Source organism: Tursiops truncatus, chromosome 1, assembly GCF_011762595.2.
Source record: "Tursiops truncatus isolate mTurTru1 chromosome 1, mTurTru1.mat.Y, whole genome shotgun sequence".
In the NCBI taxonomy this organism is placed as follows: domain Eukaryota; kingdom Metazoa; phylum Chordata; class Mammalia; order Artiodactyla; family Delphinidae; genus Tursiops; species Tursiops truncatus.
In genome coordinates this window covers 63,285,696-63,306,568 of record NC_047034.1, presented here as the reverse complement: position 1 = coordinate 63,306,568, position 20,873 = coordinate 63,285,696, and the positions used below count along the sequence as shown (strand labels likewise).

The 20,873-nt window shown below is 37.5% G+C and overlaps 1 protein-coding gene across 1 annotated transcript in view; it reads right to left on the bottom strand.

Annotated features, from left to right (window-relative positions):
* The window catches only part of LOC109548396 (leucine-rich repeat-containing protein 37A3-like), a 44,356-nt gene that overhangs the window by 15,308 nt on the left and 8,175 nt on the right, over positions 1 to 20,873 (bottom strand). The window contains exon 2 of the mRNA XM_073804833.1: positions 15,177 to 15,256. The gene's annotated coding sequence lies outside the window, so the exon portion shown is untranslated. The remainder of the gene's footprint in view (positions 1 to 15,176; positions 15,257 to 20,873) is intronic.

Here is a 20,873-nt window from a genome sequence, read left to right as displayed (position 1 = left end):
TTGACTGTTGTAAATAAATATAGAGGAGGAGAGAGGTGCCCAACAGAAGGATTAGGATGGCAGTAGGTATGGTATGCCTCGAAAAAAGGGAATAGGGATTAGCATTGGGTGACACTGATCTGTAGTTTAAATCCGAAGTATCTCTTTCCAACCCGAAAGCCTCACTTTGGGTTGAGAGTACACAGGAAGAAGGCACACTTCTAAGAAGAGTCTGAATAAGACCGCACCTTCTGGAGTCCCTTTCTCAGGTCCTATTTGTGAGTAGTAATATATTAGAAATTATTCTAGTAATAGAAAAGTAGTAATAGAAAAGCATCGTGTGGTTAAACAATAACAGAGGTCGCTTTGGCCAAATCTGGACAAAAGGAACATTCCAAAGAATAACATTATCATTATAATAAGTTATAACATACTTAACTTAAAAAAAAAGCACATGAGTTCATAATGATACTCAAAATGAAAGTGGGGGGGGGGCTCTTCATTATAGAATAATGTCAGCTAATAAATGGAAAAGGAAAGATAGAATTAGGAAAGTGTCATTTGGCAACTATCAATGTAATAATCGATTCAGACAAGGATTATCATTGATGCACATTTATGTGAAGAGTTGTTTGAAAGTAGGATCTTCACTGATCCCAAACTTTCACCCCACATATTATTTTTCAATTACCAAGGGGAAAAATAACTTTACAATGGAGAGATATGGAAGATACCACCTTAATCAAGTGATCAAACTTAGCACTGGGCCACCTGAAGTGATGAAGTATGAAGGTTACATCACCTATATAGTATTCTTCCCCAAAAAGTTTACTTTGAATCTAATGAGGAAACGGACAAATCCAGATTGTTGGGCAATTTATAAGACAACTGGCTTAGCCTCTTCAAAAATGCCAATGTCATAAAAGACCAAGAAAAAAAATAGCAGGGAAATATTGTAGATTAAAGGAAACAAAGACAAGACATGCAATGCCTAATCTTATTTGGACCCTGTATCAAAGCAAAACACACTTAAGGAATGTTATTGGATTCTGGCCAAGATGAAGTAACAAGGACCAATTTAACCTTGCACCTGAAGCAATGAAAAAATAAGACAGAACATATGAAAAAACACTTTTCAAGAAACTGGACCTCAGGCAATAAAGTTCAGTAATCCTCATGAGTTGGGAAATAAATGAAGTGATCCCTATAATTGCCCTAACTTACTTCTCTGAGAGAGTTTCCAGGTCACGGTACAGGGAAGAGAAGTCCAGGCAGAGACTGGTGGACTCCCGAACTGACGAAATGGAGCTGACAGTCTGGGAAAACCAAGGTAACTAGAGTTCAAAAAGCAGAGTATCAGGGCTTTCCTGGTGGCGCGGTGGTTGAGAGTCCACCTGCTAAGGCAGGGGACACGGTTCATGCCCCGATCTGGGAAGATCCCACATGCCGAGCTGGGCCCGTGAGCCATGGCCACTGAGCCTGCACGTCCGGAGCCTGTGCTCCGCAACGGGAGAGGCCACAACAGTGAGAGGCCCGTGTACCACAAAAAAAAAAAAAAAAAGCAGAGTATCAGAGACAAAAGAAGTGCACAAAGAAGTCTGCAGATATGCAGAGGGATCTCTTGAGAATTCAACAAAGTATTTGTCAGTACATTTGTGGGAGGAATTACTTGATGCCAGGAAAAGGACCACATGAAAGGATTAATAATAAGAATAACTGGATATCACACAAGGTTGTAGGAATAGTACCTGTTCTTGCAAGTCAGACTGGAAAACCTCATGATACTCAGAAAAGACCTGTCTCAGTAGTTGCAAATAATGTGCGCCAGACTAAAGGCTACTTGGACTCCTACCCAACGAATCTTAAAAGCTAGACCTAAAAGAATAAAATTGTTTTGAGTAACTTAATTTCACCCAAAACAAAGCCCAAGCATTTTATAGGAATATAAATATATATATCACACAATAAACTAAAACTCACAATATCTGGGATCATATGAAAAATTGCCAAGCATGCAAAGAAGTAGAAAAATATGCCCCATAGTGAGGAGAACTAACCCATAACCTATATAGATGTTAGAATTCGCAGAAAAGAACATTTAAAAAGTTATTATACCTGAAGTAAAGTTATTATAACTGTATTTCATATGTGAAAAAACCTAGACTAAAAACTGAAAATGTTAAGTACAGGCATGGAAAAGGTAAAACAGACCAAAATTGAGCTTCTAGAGATTAAAAGCAATGTCTAAATGAAAAAGATATTGAAAGGTTAATGGCTGATTAGACACTGCAGAAGAAAGGGTCACTGAACATTAAGGCATAGTAGGAGAAACTATCCAAAATGAAACAAAAAGAGTAACAAAACTAAACATCAACAAAACTTAATAGAGCATCAGTGAGCTGTGCAACAACTTCAAGTGGCCTAATACATGTGTACTTAGAGTCCATGAAGGAGAGGAGAAATGCAAACATTTGAAGAAATAATAGCCAAAATGTTTCCAAAATGGTAAACACTATAAAGCCACAAAGTCAAGAAGATCAATGAACTTTAAGCATAAGAAACATGGACAAAACTACACCAAGGCACAAAAAATAATCAAATTGCTCAAAACCAGCAATAAAGAGAAAAATTTAAAAGTAGCAAGAGGAAAAAACTATACACTACATACAGAGGAACAAAGATAACAATGACAGCAGAATTTTTGTTGGAAACAATGTAAATGAGAACTCAGTGGAATAACATCTTTAAAGTAGTGAATTGAATTCTATCAAGCTAGAATTCTATACCCAAATATGTCAAAACAAAAGCAAAATAAAGACTGTCTCAGACATACAAAAGCTAGAAGAATTCATTACTAGTAGACTTTCACTTTAAGAAATGTTAAAAGAAGTATTTTCAAGCAGAAGAAAAATGACATCAGATTGGAATATGGATCTACATAAAAGATTAAGAATACAGGAATAGGGACTTCCCTGGTTGTTCAGTGTTTAAAAATCTGCCTGCCAATGCAGGGGTCATGGGTTCGGTCCCTGTTTCGGGAAGATTCCACATGCCACGGAGCAACTAAGCCTGTACCTCACAACTACTGAGCCTGCACTCAAGAGCCTGTGTGCCACAACTACTGAAGCCCATGCACCTAGAGCCTGTGCTCTGCAACAAGAGAAGACATCCAGTGAGAAGCGGGTGTACCACAATGAAGAGTAGGCCCCGCAAAAAAAAAAAAAAAAAAAAAAAAATAGAATACAGCTATTAAAGAAATTGGATGTGCTGTTTAGAACCTTCCAACAAAGAAAGCTTCAAGTCCAGGTGGCTTAGCTGATAAATTCTACCAAACATTTAAGGAATAAAATAATGTCAATTCTACACAAACTCTACCAGAAAGTTGAAGAGAACGGAATATTTCCCAACTTATTTATAAGGCCAACTTTCACCGTATCAAGATTAGACAATGACATTGCAAGAAAACTATAGACCAGTATCTCTCATGAACACAGAGGCAAAAATTCTTAACAAAATTTTAGCATATCAAATCCAGTATTATATAAAAAGATGATACATCATGTCCAATTGGGTTTATCTCAAGAATGAAAGGTTGGTTTAATATTTGAAAATCAATTTACCCAACTTAGTACACTAAAAAAGAAAAATCAGGACATCTCTGATGGGGCAGTGGTTAAGAATCCACCTGCCAGTGCAGGGGACATGGGTTTCAGCCCTGGTCCGGGAAGATCCTGCATGCCACGGAGCAACTAAGCCCGTGCACCACAACTAATGAACCTGTGCTCTAGAGCCTGTGAGACACAACTACTGAGCCCATGTGCCACAACTAGTGAAGTCCATTCACCTAGAGTTCGTGCCCTGCAACAAGAGAAGCCACCGCAATGAGAAGCCTGCATACTGCAATGAAGAGTAGTCCCTGCTCGCCACAACTAGAGAAAGCCTGCATGCAGCAATGAAGACCCAAAGCAGGCAAAAATAAATAAACAAATTAAGAAAAGAAAAGAAGGGAAAAATGACATAATCATTGCAATAGATGCAGGAAAACAATGAAAAGAATCTAACATCCATTCCTGATTAAAGAAAAAAACAGCCCTCAGTAGACTAGGAATGGAAGGAGACTTCCTCAACCTGATAAATGACTTCTACAAAACACCAAACATCATATTTAATGGTGAAGGACAAAGTACTTTCTTTCCAGGATCAGGACAAAAGCAAGGATGTCTACTCTCATTACTTCTATTTGACATTGCACTGAAGGTTCTAGCCAGTGCAACAGGGCAACAAAAAATAAGCCATATTCAGAATGGAAAGGAAGAAGTAGAACTATCTTTATTTGCAGATAACATGATTATGTAGAAAACCTGATAGAATCTACAAAATTGCTACTGGAACTCATCAATGAGTTTATCAAGTTTGCAGGGTGCAAGATCAACATACAAAAAGATTAATTTATCTCAACAAACAATCAGAGATCAAACTTTTAAAATACTACTTATAATAGAATCAAACATATAAAATACTTAGAATAAATCTGATAAAATATGTAAAAGACTTGCACACTGAAAACTGTAAAATATTGCCGTGGGAAATTAAGGAAGACCTAAATAAATGGAGAGATATAACGTATTCATGGATCTGAAGATTCAATATTGATAAGATATCAATTCTCCCCAAATTGATTTATAGATCAAAATCACAGTAGGCTTTTCTGTAGAAATAGGCAAGCTAATTCTAAATTTTATCTGGAAATAAAATTCAGAATAACTAAAACAACGTTGAAAAATAACAAAGTTGAAGAACAGTAACTGATTTCAAGGCTTATGAAGCTACACTTTCAAGACATTGTGATAGTAGTGTAAAGATGCACAAAAAATCAAAGGAACAGAATAGAAAGTTCAGAAGTACAGAGATGTGGACAACTGACTTTCAGGTTCAGAGGCATTTGAGAGGAGAAACGATAGTCTTTTCAACAAATGATGCTGGAACAACTGAATATCCAGTTCAAAAAAAAAAAAACAACTTCCATCTAAACCATATACAGAAATGAACTCAAATTGGTTCAAAGGTCTAAATGTGTAACATAAAACTATAAAACTTCTAGAGCAAAACAAGTGAAAAATTTTATGGCCTTGAGTTAGGCAAGATTTCTTAGATACAACACCAAAAGCATAATCCATAAAAAAAAAAGATACATAAGCCACCATCAAAATTAAGAATTTCTGCCCTACAAAAGACATTACTGAGAGAATGAAAAGATGAGTCCCAGAATGGGAGAAAATACTTAGCAACTTACACATTGGATAAAGGACTAATTTCAAGAATATACAAAGAACTCTCAAAACTCCAGAAAAATATAGAAAGATTCAAAGATATACATATGGAAAATAAGCATATGAAAAGATGTTTGACAAGATTAATCATTAGGGATGCTAGAGTGAGAAAAAATTGCACACCTATTAAACTATCAAAAATTAAAAATACTGAGCATAGCAAGTGTTGGCCGCAACGTGAAGAAGATGCAACTCTCATACACTGCTGGTAGAGATGTAAAATGATCAAGCCACTATGGAAAATAGGTATTTTTTAAAAACTTAAACATACATTTACCAATGATCCAGCCATTCTACTTGTAGGTATTTACCCAACAGAAATGGAAGTATATATCCATACAAAGACTTGTACAGAAATATTCATACCAACTTATCTGTAATAGACAAAGACTGAAACAACTCATATGTCCATTAATGGTGAATAGATAAATTGGGGTACATCCGTATAATGGAATACTATACAACAACAAACAAATGAATTACTGATATATAAAAAAATATGGATGAAGATTAAAATAATCATGCTGAGCTTAGAAGCCAGTTAAAAAAAGTATACACTGCATGACTGCATTTACATAAAATTCTAGAAAATGCAAACAGAAAGCACATCAATGGTTGCATGGCGACTGGAAAGGGCAAGGAACGACTGGAAGCAATAATTACGAAGAAACGTTAAGAAACTTTCTGAGGTGATGGACATTTTGATTGTGGTGATGTCTTCATGGTGTGTATGTATGTGTGTGTGTGAACACAGATTACTCTATGTCAATTATACCTCAAAAAGCTGTTAAAAGAAATGATATTGTATGAGAGAGAATTGGGGAAAATTGAATAGTAACTCTTTATTAGGTAATATTATTGTGCAGGAATTTAATTTCTCCAATACTGTGTGTTAACAGTATTGTAGTTACATAGGGAAATAAATTTTTTTTTTTTTTTTTGCCATACGCGGGCCTCTCACTGTTGTGGCCTCTCCCGTTGTGGAGCACAGGCTCCGGATGCGCAGGCCCAGCGACCATGGCTCACGGGCCCAGCCGCTCCGCGGCATGTGGGATCTTTCCTGGACAGGGGTACAAACCCGCCTCCCCTGCATCGGCAGGCGGACTCTCAACCACTGCGCCACCAAGGAAGCCCCGGGAAATAATTTTTAATATCCAGAGAGGAGGACATCTAGCTGACAAGAGAGGGATCACAATTGTGGCAGATGCTGTTGGAGGCTGAGGAAGATGAGGCTAGAGCAGTGACCAATGAGTGATGGCATGGTGAAGACAGTCATTTGTCAGCTGACCTGACAAAGATGGTTGGAACAGACTGCTAAATGCAGGGTTCTTTCCGCATACTAATCTCATGCAACCCCCTCAACTAGCCTTGGCATAACGAAAACTTTCTATTAGCTTGCCATACTGGAGGGGCGATGGTACAATTTAGGGTGCAGTAAGCTGTGTAATGAACTGTCACAATAGGGTCTTACAGAAATAGATATTTTTTAACGGAAAAAAAAAAGAAACTTGACCCTTCCCTCAAAACATATATGAAAATTAACTCAAAATGAATCATAGACCTAAATGGAACTATACAACTTCCGGAAGAAAACATAGGAGAAAATCTTTATGATTTTGGATTACACAATGGGGTCTCAGAAAAAGATTTCTTAGATAAGACACAAAAAAGCACAAACCATCTAAGAAAAATTGCTAAGGGCCTTCCCTGGTGGTTAAGACTCCCAGTTCCCAATGCAGGGGGCCCAGGTTCGATCCCTGGTCAGGGAAGTAGTTCCCACATGCATGCCGCAACTAAGAGTTCACATGCCACAACTAAGAAGACCATGAGCCGCAACTAAGGAGTCCATCTGTTGCAACTAAGACCCAGCACAACCAAATAAATAAATTAAATCAATATGAAAAAAATTGCTAAATTAGAGTTCATCAAACATTTAAAACTTCTAGTATTCAGAGAAACTTTAATACAATGAAGATAAGTCACAATCTGGGAGAAGATATTTACTAAACACATATCTGAAAGAAAGGACTTTTTCCATTGCTTTTTATATAAAGCCCTCTTAAAACTCAATATAAATATCCAATTAGAAATGGATTTTAACAGACACTTCATTTAAAAAGATACTTGCACATGAATAGATACTCAACATCATCAGCTATTACAGAAATGCAAAATGTGGCAAAAACCACGAGATGCAACTACACACCTACGAGAAAGGCTAAATTTGTTTTAAAAACAAATATAATGATCAGGTGACGATGTGGATCAACTGCAACTCTCATAGACTGCTAGTGGGAAACCAAAATGGTACAGGCACTTTAGAAAACTGTTCAGCAGTTGCTCAAAACGTTAAATATGCACTTAGCGTATGATGATGCAATGCAACCCTTAGGGATTTTACCCCAAAGAAATGAAAACATATGCTCGCACAAAACATATGTTCACACACACATGTGAGTGTTTTCAGAGGCTTTGTTCATAATAGCCAGAAAACTAGAAAAAACTCAAATGTTCATCAAACGATGAATGTGTAAACAAACTGTGTTTCCACACAAGTAGAATACTACTCAGCAATAAAAAGAATGAACTACTGACAGGTGCAACAAAACAGATGAGTCTCCAAAGAGACTGGTAAGAGAAAGAAGCCAAAAACAAATGGCTACATATCACATGATTTCAGTTATAAGATATTCTGGAAAAGGCAACATTATACGGACAAAAATCAGATTGTTGGTTGCCAGGGGCTGGTAGTGGGAGGAGGATGGATTGACTGCAAAGGGACATGAGGGGTCTTTTGGGATTTCAGAAGATTTCTTTACCTCAAATGTGGTGGCTACAGAATTATAAGTTTGTCAAAATACATCACAATGTATATTTATAAATAGTGAATTTTGTGAAATGAAAATTATACATAAATAAACCTGACTTAAGAAAATAATAAAAGAAAACTAAAGAAAAACAATTGAGTGAAAATAAATGTAAGAAAAATCAATTTACAGTTTTTCCAATTCAAGGGTCGTCATGAGCATGCTTTCAATAGTTGTAAGTGACACTTGTGTTGTTCCCATGTCTCTGAAGGAGAAGCCCAAACATGCACGATATAAAAGCCAAAGACAAAAATTCTAGACATAAAAAGATACTTAACATGTGATTACTTCAATTCTGGCTTCTTACTTGCCATAGATGGTAATTCCAAAAAGCTCTCATTGAAGAAATTTAAATTTGCATCATCAAATGAATGACCTTGGTGCTGAACAGCACAATCATTCTTTATTATCCTAACTTTTCATTTTCAATTGCATCTACCTCTTTGATCACTCTTTTTAATAAAATAATGTACCCCTTATTACTTTTTGCTTTCTGGGATAAATAATATTCCTACATGCATCTACATCTTCATAACTATATGTGTTCCTCAACACTGTTCTCATTCTCTGCTGGCTGTCTTACCCATATATGTTCTTCCTTAATCCTTTTCTTTGCCAATAACTCTTATTTTCAATAACCCAGTTAAAATCTAAATTATGACTTTTCAGCCAAAGTACTCAATCTTTGACGAAAGCAAAAAAGAGCAGAAATTATCTCATGAGCCTGAAACTGTTGCAATACTTACAAATATTTTAATGCTGGCAATTTAAAAAGATAAGAATCTTTACCTGTTGCCAAAGGATTACGATTGAGAATTCTGAAAAATGGAATGGAATGAAAATTATCTGCATTTTCAATTACTTCCATGAAAGCTTATATTCATTTTTTTTGGTATGGAACTTGAAGGTTAAAAAAAAATCATTTTCTATTTTTACCTATAAATCACTCTAAGAATCTGTAAAACACTCTTTCATTGGGAACTACCCAGGTCTCTAGATGATAAAGTGGAGAAGAGAAAGAAACAAAAAAATAGAAAACAAAAAGTAGCTAGCAAAGAAAAAATATGCCAAAGAACTTTTCAGGTTAAAAACCCAAGAAGTGCCTATGCTGGTAGGAAGCCCTTGCTCTGTAAAAAAGTACTATTCCTAGTGTCCTCCATAATTCAAGGTGTTTTTCTTTCATCTCTACAAATTTTTAAAAATTTCATGATTTAAACTACCCAGTTAAAGACAAAAATAGGGCTAATTCCTTGGTTCTGGAGCCAAAGAAGGAGAGATAAATCCAATGGGAACTGGTGAAAGCCATACTCCCATCACATAGTACCATGTGTATTCTTCTATCACAGCCTTTGTTACTGTGTATGTAATCACCTGTTTACTTGTCAGTCCCCTAGATAGTCAGCAACTTGAGAGCAGGGACCACACTTTATTGTCATTATTATTCCTCTGCCTGACACAGTGCCTAATATTTACTAGGTATTTCATAAATGTTTGCTGAATAAATAAATAAAATTTTGTTTATATATCAATAAAATAAACAAATAAATTTGGGGGAACAAAATTGTATTCCAAAATGCTGGAATACATTTTCTTCTTAGTTCCTTCTCTCTTTTTTTTTTTCTTCTTACTTCTTTAAAACAAATAGGGGAAAAAAGACCAAAAGACACAGGAAGAAAGAAAAGAATATATGACTTTAGGTTAACTCTACTCAAGAATTATTAGCGTATTTTTGAAGAATCTTATAAAGATAATTACCAAAACTAGTATCTTTTGGGTTGCCAGGCATCTGTGATCAGCATTTAATAGTCAATCCGCACAGTAACCTTTATGTGATAGATATATTACCCCATTGTACGAATGAGGAAACTGAGGCACAGAGAAGTTACATAACTTGTCCTAAGTCATCAAGTTAGTAGGAAGCAGAGCTGGAATTTGAACTCAGTTCTGACTCTAAAGCCTGTGTTTAACCTGAATGAAAAAAAAGTGGGGGTGTGTTAAACATATGTTAATTTAACCTTAATTTTCAGAGCACTAAATATAGAAATACCTTTTCAGTCTTCATCTACCCATCTGGGAAAGCCTCTATGAGAATTATATTTTCTCTTTTTAGTTAGTATTTATCTTTTAATTTATTTTTTCCTTAATCATCTCCCATGACAAATATTTAATTAGTCTATGGTCATTGAGACTTTAGAGACTTTTAAAAAAATATTGCAGGAAAATCAGTAAAAATGATGGAGGAAGGACATCTGAAAATTCATCCCTCCATAGAAGCAACAATACCAGTAACAACAGCAACAACAACAAAACTGGCAAAAATGGTCAGAATCAACTTCTTCTGAACTCTGGAGATTTAACCAACAGGCTTACTGCACATTGGGGAGCAATTTATTCAAGGAAAACAAATTAATTTCTGTAAGGACAATGAGATCTGTGTTGCTTGAACTTGTCCTTGACCTTTGCTCTCCATGCCAGTGGTAGTCTTGAAAAATAGCCCACATCCCTGGTACCAGAAGAAGCAGCATGGACTGGGAGGTCCTTCAAAGCCTCATTCCCAAAGAACTGTCATTGTTTAACATGTCTGGTGGTCCCCTGGAAGACATCACTTGCAAGGCTTGCCCTTTGACCTGACTGAGAGCTGTCTAGTGAGAAAAGCCATTCCTCAGGTTGCATTTCTGGAAAACGTTTTCAAGCAAATATTTTAAAATGGCGGTTGCATGAGGCAATGGATAACAGTTTGGGGCAATAAACAGCCCAACCGAAAAGCTTAAAAAGAAAAGCTGAGGAATGAGAAGTCCACAGAGACTTTGAAATGTGCCAATGTATTCCTGGGAAACTGGAAGACCAAAAGACATATTCCTGGGAATCTAGGAAAATAACTGTTAGCATTAATAAAAGAATTCATCAAGGTTGTAGGATATAAGATCAATATTATTTCTACACACCAGCAATGAGTAATCCAAAAATGAAATTAAGAAAAGAAACAATTCCATGTGTTAACAGCACCACAAGAAAAAAAATACTTAGGGAAAAACTTAACCAAGTAAGTCCAAGATTCACACTGAAAAGTACAAAACTGTTGAAAGAAATTGAAGAAGATCTAAATAAATATAAAGACATGCTGGATTCATGGACGGGAAGATAATCTTATTAAAATGTCACTACTTCCCAAATCGACCTATGGTTCCATTGCAATTCCTATCAAAATCTGAGCTGATATCTTTCCAGAAATTGCCAATAATTCCAAAATTCATATGGCAATTCAAGGAAACAGAATAACCAAAACAATGTTGGTAAAGAACAAAGTGGGAGGACTCACACATCCTGGTTTCAATACTTCAAAGCTACTGCAATCACAGTGTGGTACTGGAATAAGAACAGACATGTATATCAATGGAACAGAAATGACAGTATAGAAATAAACCCTCATATTTTTGGTCTATTGATTTTCAACAAGCGTACCAAAACAATTCAATGTGGAAAGAACAGTCTTTTCAAATGATACTGGGACAACTGTACATCCAGACACAAAATAATGAAGCTGGACTCCTACACTTCACACCATATATGAAAATAAACTCCCAATGGATCAAATATCCAAATGTAAGAGCTAAGGCTATAAAACTCTTAGAAGAAAACACAGGAGTAAATCTTTATGACCTTGCATTAGACAATAGTTTCTTAGATATGATACCAGAAGTACAAACAACCAAAGGAAAAATAGATGAATGGGATTTTATAAAAATTAAAAAGTTTGTGCTTCAAAGGACACTATCAAGCAAGTGAAAAAACATATAGAATGGGAGAAAATACTACAGTTGGGAAGAATAAGAGGCAGTTGGGAGAAGAAAAGCATAGTGGTTGCTAGGTGTGACAATCTCAAAATTTTGAACTATTACAAATAAAACAGCCACCCTGAATCACCCCAAAGAGCAGACCCAAGTTATTTTTGGTTTTAGTGTTAATGCTTTTCTAAATCTGAGAAGGTGCCAGGATTCTAGTACATAGCAAAAAGTGATGACAGCACCCTGAAGTGTATAAACTTTTGTGTGTACATAGCTATCTAAAGGAAACCAACGCTAGCTGACTGGGGAAGCATTAGTGCGGCTCTGTGACCGCAGCTCAATTTGCCTTCATAGTGTGGCCACACTCCCTTATTGATATTCTCAACAATGAGGTAAATAATTCAATAGGGATAAGGCTTTGATTTTCCCCTTATTCTCTCTTAGTGCTTATGTTCTTGGTACCATATTATTTTTACTTTTTTTTTTTTTTTGCGGTACGCGGGCCTCTCGTTGTTGCGGCCTCTCCCGCTGCAGAGCACAGGCTCCGGACCATGTCCCACGGGCCCAGCCGCTCCGCGGCATGCGGGATCCTCCCGGACCGGGGCACGAACCCGCGTCCCCCGCATCAGCAGGCAGACTCTCAACCACTGCACCACCAGGGAAGCCCTTGGTACCATATTAATGTACCACAGAGAAGGCAGCATGTGAATGTGCTCTGTTTGGTTAAGTTATATAGCCTTTCTACATCGTAGAGTCCTACAGTTTCTAAAATCATGGAGCTTGTATTGTTAGAACCAATGAAGTGACTAAAAGAATTTTTAAAAATAAGCCATCAGTCTGGACCTTCATAGGTGAATGAAGGAGAAACACTATAAAGTCAGAAAGAAAAAGTATACTTAACATTTAGGATTATCAACCACTGCTCCTTTTCCATAATATATTTCATTCCTGATTTTATCTGAAAGAGATATGATTACTACCAACATTCAAAAAGTGGTACTTTATTAATTAATAAGCTCTTGGCTCATTTTTGAGGTTGATTTCAGATATAAAATAGACTACGACACTGCTAACTACTTCACCTGATATTTATCAATAACAGAGAGGCTTCATTCCAGTAATCTACTGACTTATAATTACCTGCAGCCCGGTGATGAATCAAGGTTTTGTGGGGCCTGAAGCTCATCTACTTTGGAAAATCCTATCAAATAAAAACATGCAAAATTGTGAATACAAAAATCGCTAGGACCCTTCTCAAGACCTTGGAAGGGACCTCTGCAAGCCAGGAGCCCTGAAGCCTAAGCTTCATTGAATTCATGATAAATCCACCTCAGCTGGGGCCCTTTCCCAAACTTATTTAATGCAGGAAACTTATAAACACCCCAGTAATATGTCATTATAGGTAGTAAAATGACTTAACTCGAGGGTGGCATCTTCCCTTGGTGGCTAGCCTTTGGAAAGAGATGCAATAAAGTTTATAACTCACCATGGCAAATGTTTCCTGAATCAAATTAGCTTTGTGTATTAGAAAGACTTATCCCAAAACAAAGACTTACTATACTGTGACAATCTTTTGAAAGTAACTGTGAACGAGTTTTAGGAGTACAGTACTAATTTATTTACAACACCAGATAGATCTGATTCTTTCATTACCTTTTTCTGTCATTTAAGAGGAACACAAATTCAAAAGGAACAAGTTGGTGCCTCTTCCATTACAAACCTTTTCTAACCTACCACGCATTTTCTACTTCATCACCCCCGTCCCTCACCTTGTTACCTTGCTGCATAGATGCTCGAATAGCTCTCACATATGTTTTCCCATCAACATCCATCTTTCTCCTTTCAGTATGAAAGTTTCTTGGGGAGCAGGTCCCTGCCCTTTGTATCCCCAGCACTTAGTACAGTGCTGACACACAGTGGGCATGGCACTCAGTGAATGTTTTTGAATGAATTCATTAATTTTTAAACTGTGATTTATTTATTTATTTATTACCACAATGTATTTCCCGTGTTGCCTACATAACTATAGTGAAACTCTGATTCTTATAATGAACTCTTGGTGTTATAGGATGTTTAGGAAAGGTGGTGAGTTTAAGACGTTGTATTGTCGCTACTAAAACTTCCTGGTGAAGGGACCTCATCAGACTGCTCTCCGGTGTGCTGGAAAAGAAAAACTGACCCTTGGTGCTATCTCCCCAAGGTAGGCATCAGCAAACTAACAAGGGAAAGGAAGGAGGGCGCTAAAGATAGGCATCTGCAGGAATTGCTAATCCAGCTCCAGACACAGCCTCAACACCTTCATTCACCCAAAATGTGTGAACTGTGTGAAACTGGATTTCTGAACCACAAGGCACGTAAGAGAGTCTTTTTCAAAGCCAGGTGTAGAAGAGCTCGTTTTTACCTTGAGTCTGAAATCACCTTCGGTCCATTGAACATACCCTCTATCATTTATTTGTGTCATGAGAAATCACAGAATTTTTGAGCTGAAGGGGTGTAAAACCCACACTTCTTATTTAAGAGTAGTCAGCAAAGAAAGTATACTGAATTAGGCTACAGCAATGTATTTTCTTTATATTTTTCACACTACAGCTGAACACAAACAACATCTTTTTCCATACCTCAAAGGTTCCCATTGGCCACAGACAATTCACTTCAGAGATATATGCTTTTTGAAAAATAATGTTCTGGTTGCCTGGAGAGATCCCTGTGGTGGGTGTTCAGGAATTCTTTCTGCCTTACCATTTAAAAGAGCTAATAATGCTTGGGGAAGCACCCACACCTTTTGCTCCCTGAATAATTCGGTGCTAAACTTAGTTCTTTGCAGCTCTGTGTTGCATACATTTTAAGCAGTTAGGAACTTCGCACATGAGGAGGATTCAAAGTTAAATTCAAAAGTGGAACTTCATGGACCATTCGCATATTGGAGAGGCATCAGTGGGTTTCCATGACAATGCTAATTTGACCGTTTTTGCTTGGTGCCTTTTATTGCCCATGCCAAAGATCAGTACTATGGAAAGCAGAGCGTTTCATATATATGACTTATACAAGTCTCTTGGCCTCTTTGTTCCCTAGTTTCCTCATTTGAAAAAATAAAATAAATGGCTCTCAAGACATGTTTTCCAGAATTCATACTGGTCTTACACCCAGCTAATCAATAACTGCATGATGCTTTTACACACAGTTTCTTACATGTATTCATCTTCTATTTCACTTACTACTTGTGGAAAAACTGCATTCCATGCCGGGCCTGGATGTTCCAAAGCTCAGTTCTGTGAGTAAACTGCAACCAAGATTTCTACAAAAAAGGACACAAGCAAAAGAAGAAGAAAAATATGTATTCTTTCAGAACATTTATCCTTTGGCAATCATTCTAATTTATATATGATGAAACATAACATCACTACTCCCTCCATATACACTAAAGAAATCTCACTGTGGAAGATATTATGATTTATACTTTCATGATTATATATGTGGTGCATTAGATAGAAAATAGTAAATGTTCATTAAATACTTGTGTTAAGTGATCTTTATTTCTCTAGAAAGGCAGCACTCTTGGCATTTTGGGCTGGATAATTCTTTGCTGTGGGAGGCTCTCCTGAACAGTTGGATGTTTTGTAGCATCTCTGGCCTCTGTCCACTAGATGCCAGTAGCATATACAGTTCTGACAAGGAAAAATATCTCCAGACACTACCAAATGTCACCTGCGTGCAAAATCACCCTGGGTGAGAACCACTGCTCCATAAAGATTCCTCTGATCTGTGTAATAATTCTCACACTAATCTTTGCTAGAGACAAAAAGGATTTGCTACATAATTTTAGTAATATTTTTAATCATATTTCAAAATGAGTAACAAATTAATTTTATAAAAAATTAAGCTTTATAAAAATTCCAAATATAATGAAGTTATATTTGTAACTTACATAAACTGCCAAAAAGGCATTGGTTCACATGTATGTTTTTTGATAGACGGTATTTTATTGCAGGATAAATCTCTAGGAAAGGTAAAAGGAAAATATTGCCTCAATTAGCTATTAGATATCTAATTAGTAGGAATAACTAGTAGAAGTTAGAATGATAATAATAAATAAGAAGCTTCGTTCTAATCTCCAAACCTTACGAATTACTATTTGAACCTTCCAGAGCCCCTAACCCTGACTTTATCTCTCTTAAGAGTCTCACCTTCAGGATCTTTATAAATTAAATATACAACTATAGATCTTTATAGATTTTGGAGGTAATCTTTCCTGAGAGCAGAGGCATTGATTAGATTCCAACTTTTGTGACCTTATCAAATTCTAGATTATGAGCTCAACGTTTTTATCTCTATATATCATAATTTCTAATATTAGAAGGAATATTCTTATATTTACACATTTCCCAGTATAGTTCCGTTTCTCTAGGCCAATTCATTACCGGAAGAAATAAAGATACCTTTTCACAAAACTTGAAAGGATGTTACTCCTATCATTAATACGTAACGTTAATCCAGGATTACACTTTCTAATATATTGACTTTTATTCGAAAATACCTACTCTTGACGATAGCTGACTATCTTATTTCCATTGATTCCAGCTTAGTCTCTCATTTCACCTAGATCGGTATAACTGTCTTCTGACTGCTGTTTCCATCTCTACCCTCTCCCTTTCTAAAACATGCTCCACGGGATCACCAGATTAACTGCTCTGGCCTTGGAATCAGCCTCACCATCAGCAGGTGATTACTGAACAGGGACCAGATGGAGCTTGGACCTACCCAACAGCAAACCTGCTCTAGCAGTGGGATCAGCCTCATACACCAACAGGCACACACCAGCTTCAGGAATACCACCGTCCAGCAGCCTGTGTGACCAGAACACTCACTTGCAGGCCAGAAGCAGCCATGGACTCAGCTGGGTCCTGACCCTGCCCATCAGAATGCCAATACAAGATTAGGGATACCCCAGACCCTGCAGATAGTTGTGTCAGGGACAGTGATCCAACACCAACTCTGTGACTCCTGGGTCCTGCAGCCAGAACTCAGGACCTGTGTCTTACTCCCAGTAGCCAGCATAGCCCCAGGACCAGTGACTGGGCACTAGCCCTGATATCACCTGGACTGCAATTCAACCCATAAATGATCCAGCACTAGATGTGGTGTCCCCAGAGTTGTGCAGCCAGCTGCCTTATGATTTAGCCTCACCAAGCAGCACAGACAGCCTCCATACTAGGCAGAGTCTGGCAAACATGCACTCTGGGGGCAGCCAAGCCTACCAGACCACCCACAGTAGTCAGCCCACCACAACAGAAGAGCCCAAGCAGCCCACATAGGGGGTACACCTAGAACATACAGTTCTAGTGACCAGGGGACAGTGGGCTGCTGGGACACATAGGACCTCTCCTACAAAAGGCCACTTCTCCAAGGTCAGCAAGTGTAACAAGCCTACTACATACATAGCAATAAAAACAGCAAGTTAAGAAAAATGAGGTGACACAGAAACACGATCCAAATGAAGGAACGAGATAAGAACTCAGAAGAAGATCTAAGTGAAGTGGAGATAGCCAATCTCCTCAACAAAGAGTTCAAGGTAATGACTATAAAGATGATCAAAGAACTCAGGAGAAGAACCGACAACCAGAGCAAGAAGTTAGAATTTTTTTAAAAAGTTAGACCATTAAAGAACAACAAAAGAGAGATGAGGAATACAATAACTGAAATGAAAAATACACTAAAAGGAAACTACTGTAGACTAAATGATACAGAGGAATGAATCAGAAAACTGAGGACAGAGTACTGGCAATCACTGAAGATGAATGGTAAAACAATAGATTAAAATGAAATGAGGGGGCTTCCCTGGTGGCGCAGTGGTTGAGAGTCTGCCTGCTGATGCAGGGGACACGGCTTCGTGCCCCGGTCTGGGAAGATCCCACATGCCGCAGAGTGGCTGGGCCCGTGAGCCATGGTCGCTGAGCCTGCGCGTCCAGAGCCTGTGCTCCGCAACGGGAGAGGCCACAACAGTGAGAGGCCCGCGTAACGCAACAGAACGAAAACAAACAAACAAAAAAAATGAAATGAGGAACGTTGAACAGACTTGTGAAACAACATCAAGTGTACTAATATTTGCAATATACTGGTCCCAGAGCAAAAAAGGAAAGAGAAAGCAGTGTAGAACATACCTGAAGACATAGAGCTGAAAACTTCCATAACCTGGGAAAGAAAACAAAAATCCATGTCCAGTAAACACAGTAAGGCCAAAACAGGATCAACCCAAATAGGACCACACCAAGACTCACTGTAATTAAAATGGCAAAAAAAAATAAAAAGACACTATTAAAAGCAGCAAAGGAAAAGCAACAAGTTACAAACATGGGAACTTGCATAAAGTTATCAGCTGACTTTTCAGGATAACCTCTGCATGCCAGAAAGGAGTGGCATGGTATGTTTAAAGTCATGAAAGGGAAAAGCCTATAACCAAAAATACTCTACCCAGCAAGGCTCTCCTTCAGATTTGATGGTGAGATCTAAAGTTTTACAGAGAAGCAAAATTAAAAGAGCTCAGCAACACCAAACCAGCTTTATGAGAAATCTTAAAGGGGCTTTTCTCAGTAAAAAAGGAAAGGCCATGACTGAAACCTAAAAATTAGGAAAGGAAACTTACTAAAGGAAAAACCTTATTGGATAAGGCCAATATTCAACAAAGGCAGGAAATCAACCATGTACATAGCTAATGGGAAGGATGAAAGAAAACACTGATAAAATCATCTATATTCACAATAAGAAGTTCAGGGACACACAAAACAAATAGATGTAAAATATAAGGTCAAATTCAGTAACTGTGGGGGAGGAGAGTAACAGTGCAGGGTTGTTAGTCTCCATGTGAAATTAAGAGCTCAGCAACTTAAATAATCACACACACACACACACACACACACACCCCTGAAAGAAATCCAAACATAATATTAAAGATAGTCCTCACATCACAGATGAAGGGAATAAAAGGGGAAGAAAGAAACACTGAAGAAATTAAAGAGGGATTCTAAAAATACCCAAGACAAATGAAAATGAACACACAATGATCCACAATCTATGGGACACAGCCAACGCAGTTCACAGGGGGAAGTTATAGTGATACAAGCTTATTCTTAGGAAACAAGAAAAATATCAAATAAACAATCTAACATTACACCTGAAGGAATTAGAAAAAGAAGAAAAAACAAAACTCAAAGCTGTCAGAAAGAAAAAAATTAAGAAAACAATGCCATATGCAATCACACCAAAAAGAATAAGATACTTAGGAACAAACACCCCTAAGCAGGTAAAAGACATGTGCTCAGAAATCTACCAGCCATTGGTGAAAGAAGTTGAAGGCAACAGAAAAGATGGGAAAATATAGCAGGTGCATGGACTGGAAGAATTAATACTGTTAAAATAACCATACTACCAAAGACAATCTACAGATTTAATGCAATCCCTTTCAGAATACCAAAGCATTTTCACAGAACTTGAAAAAGTAATTTTAAAATTTGTATAGAAACACAAAGATCCCAAGTAGCCAAACAATCTTGAGAAAGAACAGAGCTGGAGGCATCACGGCACCTTGACTTCAGATTATACTGCAAAGCGACAGTAATCAGAGAACTGGACCGGAGCAAAAACAGACACAAAGATCACTGGAATAGAAGAGATCCCAGAAGGAAGCCCACACACTTATATTTAATTGATTTATGCCAAAGCAGGCAATATGGAGAAAAAACTGTCTCTTCAATAAGTGTTACTGGGAAAACTGGTCAGCTACATGGAAAAGAATAAAATTAGAGTATTTTAGCACACCATATATAAAATAAACGCAAAACTGAATAAAGACTTAAATATAGGTCCATAAAACCCCTAGAGGAAAATACAGAACATTCTTCAACATAAATGATTGCAACAGTTTTGGGTTCAGTCTGCTAAGGCAAATGAAACAAAAGCAAGAATAAACAAATGGGACTTCACTAAACTTAAAAGATTTTGCACAGCAAAGGAAACCAAAAACAAAATGAAAAGACCACCTGCTGAAGGAGAGACAATATTTGCACATGATAAGAGGTTAACACCAAAAAGATGACCAAGCAAGGGTTCATATCTAAACTACAGAAACAGCACATAAAACTCAATATCAGAACAACACCCAAAATCTTTTTTAAAAATATGAGAAGACCTAAATAGACATTTTTCCAAGGAAAAAATACAGATAGACAGCCAGAACTCACAAAGATGCTAAACATAGCTATTCCAGCAATAAAATGCGAATCAAAACAATGAGATAGGGGCTTCCCTGGTGGCACAGTGGTTGAGGGTCCGCCTGCCGATGCAGGGGACACGGGTTCGTGCCCCGGTCCGGGAGGATCCCACGTGCCGTGGAGCGGCTGGGCCCGTGAGCCATGGCCGCTGGGGCTGCGTCTGGAGCCTGTGCTCCGCAGCGGGAGAGGCCACAACAGTGAGAGGCCCGCGTACCGCAAAAAAAAAAAAAAACAATGAGATATATCACCTCAGGCTTGTCAGAATGGCTGTCATCAAAAAGGTCACAAATAACAAAGATTAGTGAGGATGTGGAGAAAAGGAAGCTCTTGTACACTCTTGACGTGAATGTGAAGTAGTGCAGCTACTGTGGAAAGCAGAATGGAGGTTCCACAAAAAACTAAAAACAGAATTACCATAATATCCTGCAATTTCACTCTTGGGTATATAACAAGAAGACAAAAACACTATTTCAAAAACATAACTGCACACCAATGTTCGTAAAAGTGTTATTTGCCATAGCTAAGATACAGAGTCAAACTAAGTGTTCATCAATACGTTAGGGGATAAAAACGATTTTCTATGATGACTTCAGCAAAAGATGAAATTTTGCCATTTGCAAGAACATGGATGGACCTGGAGGGTATTAT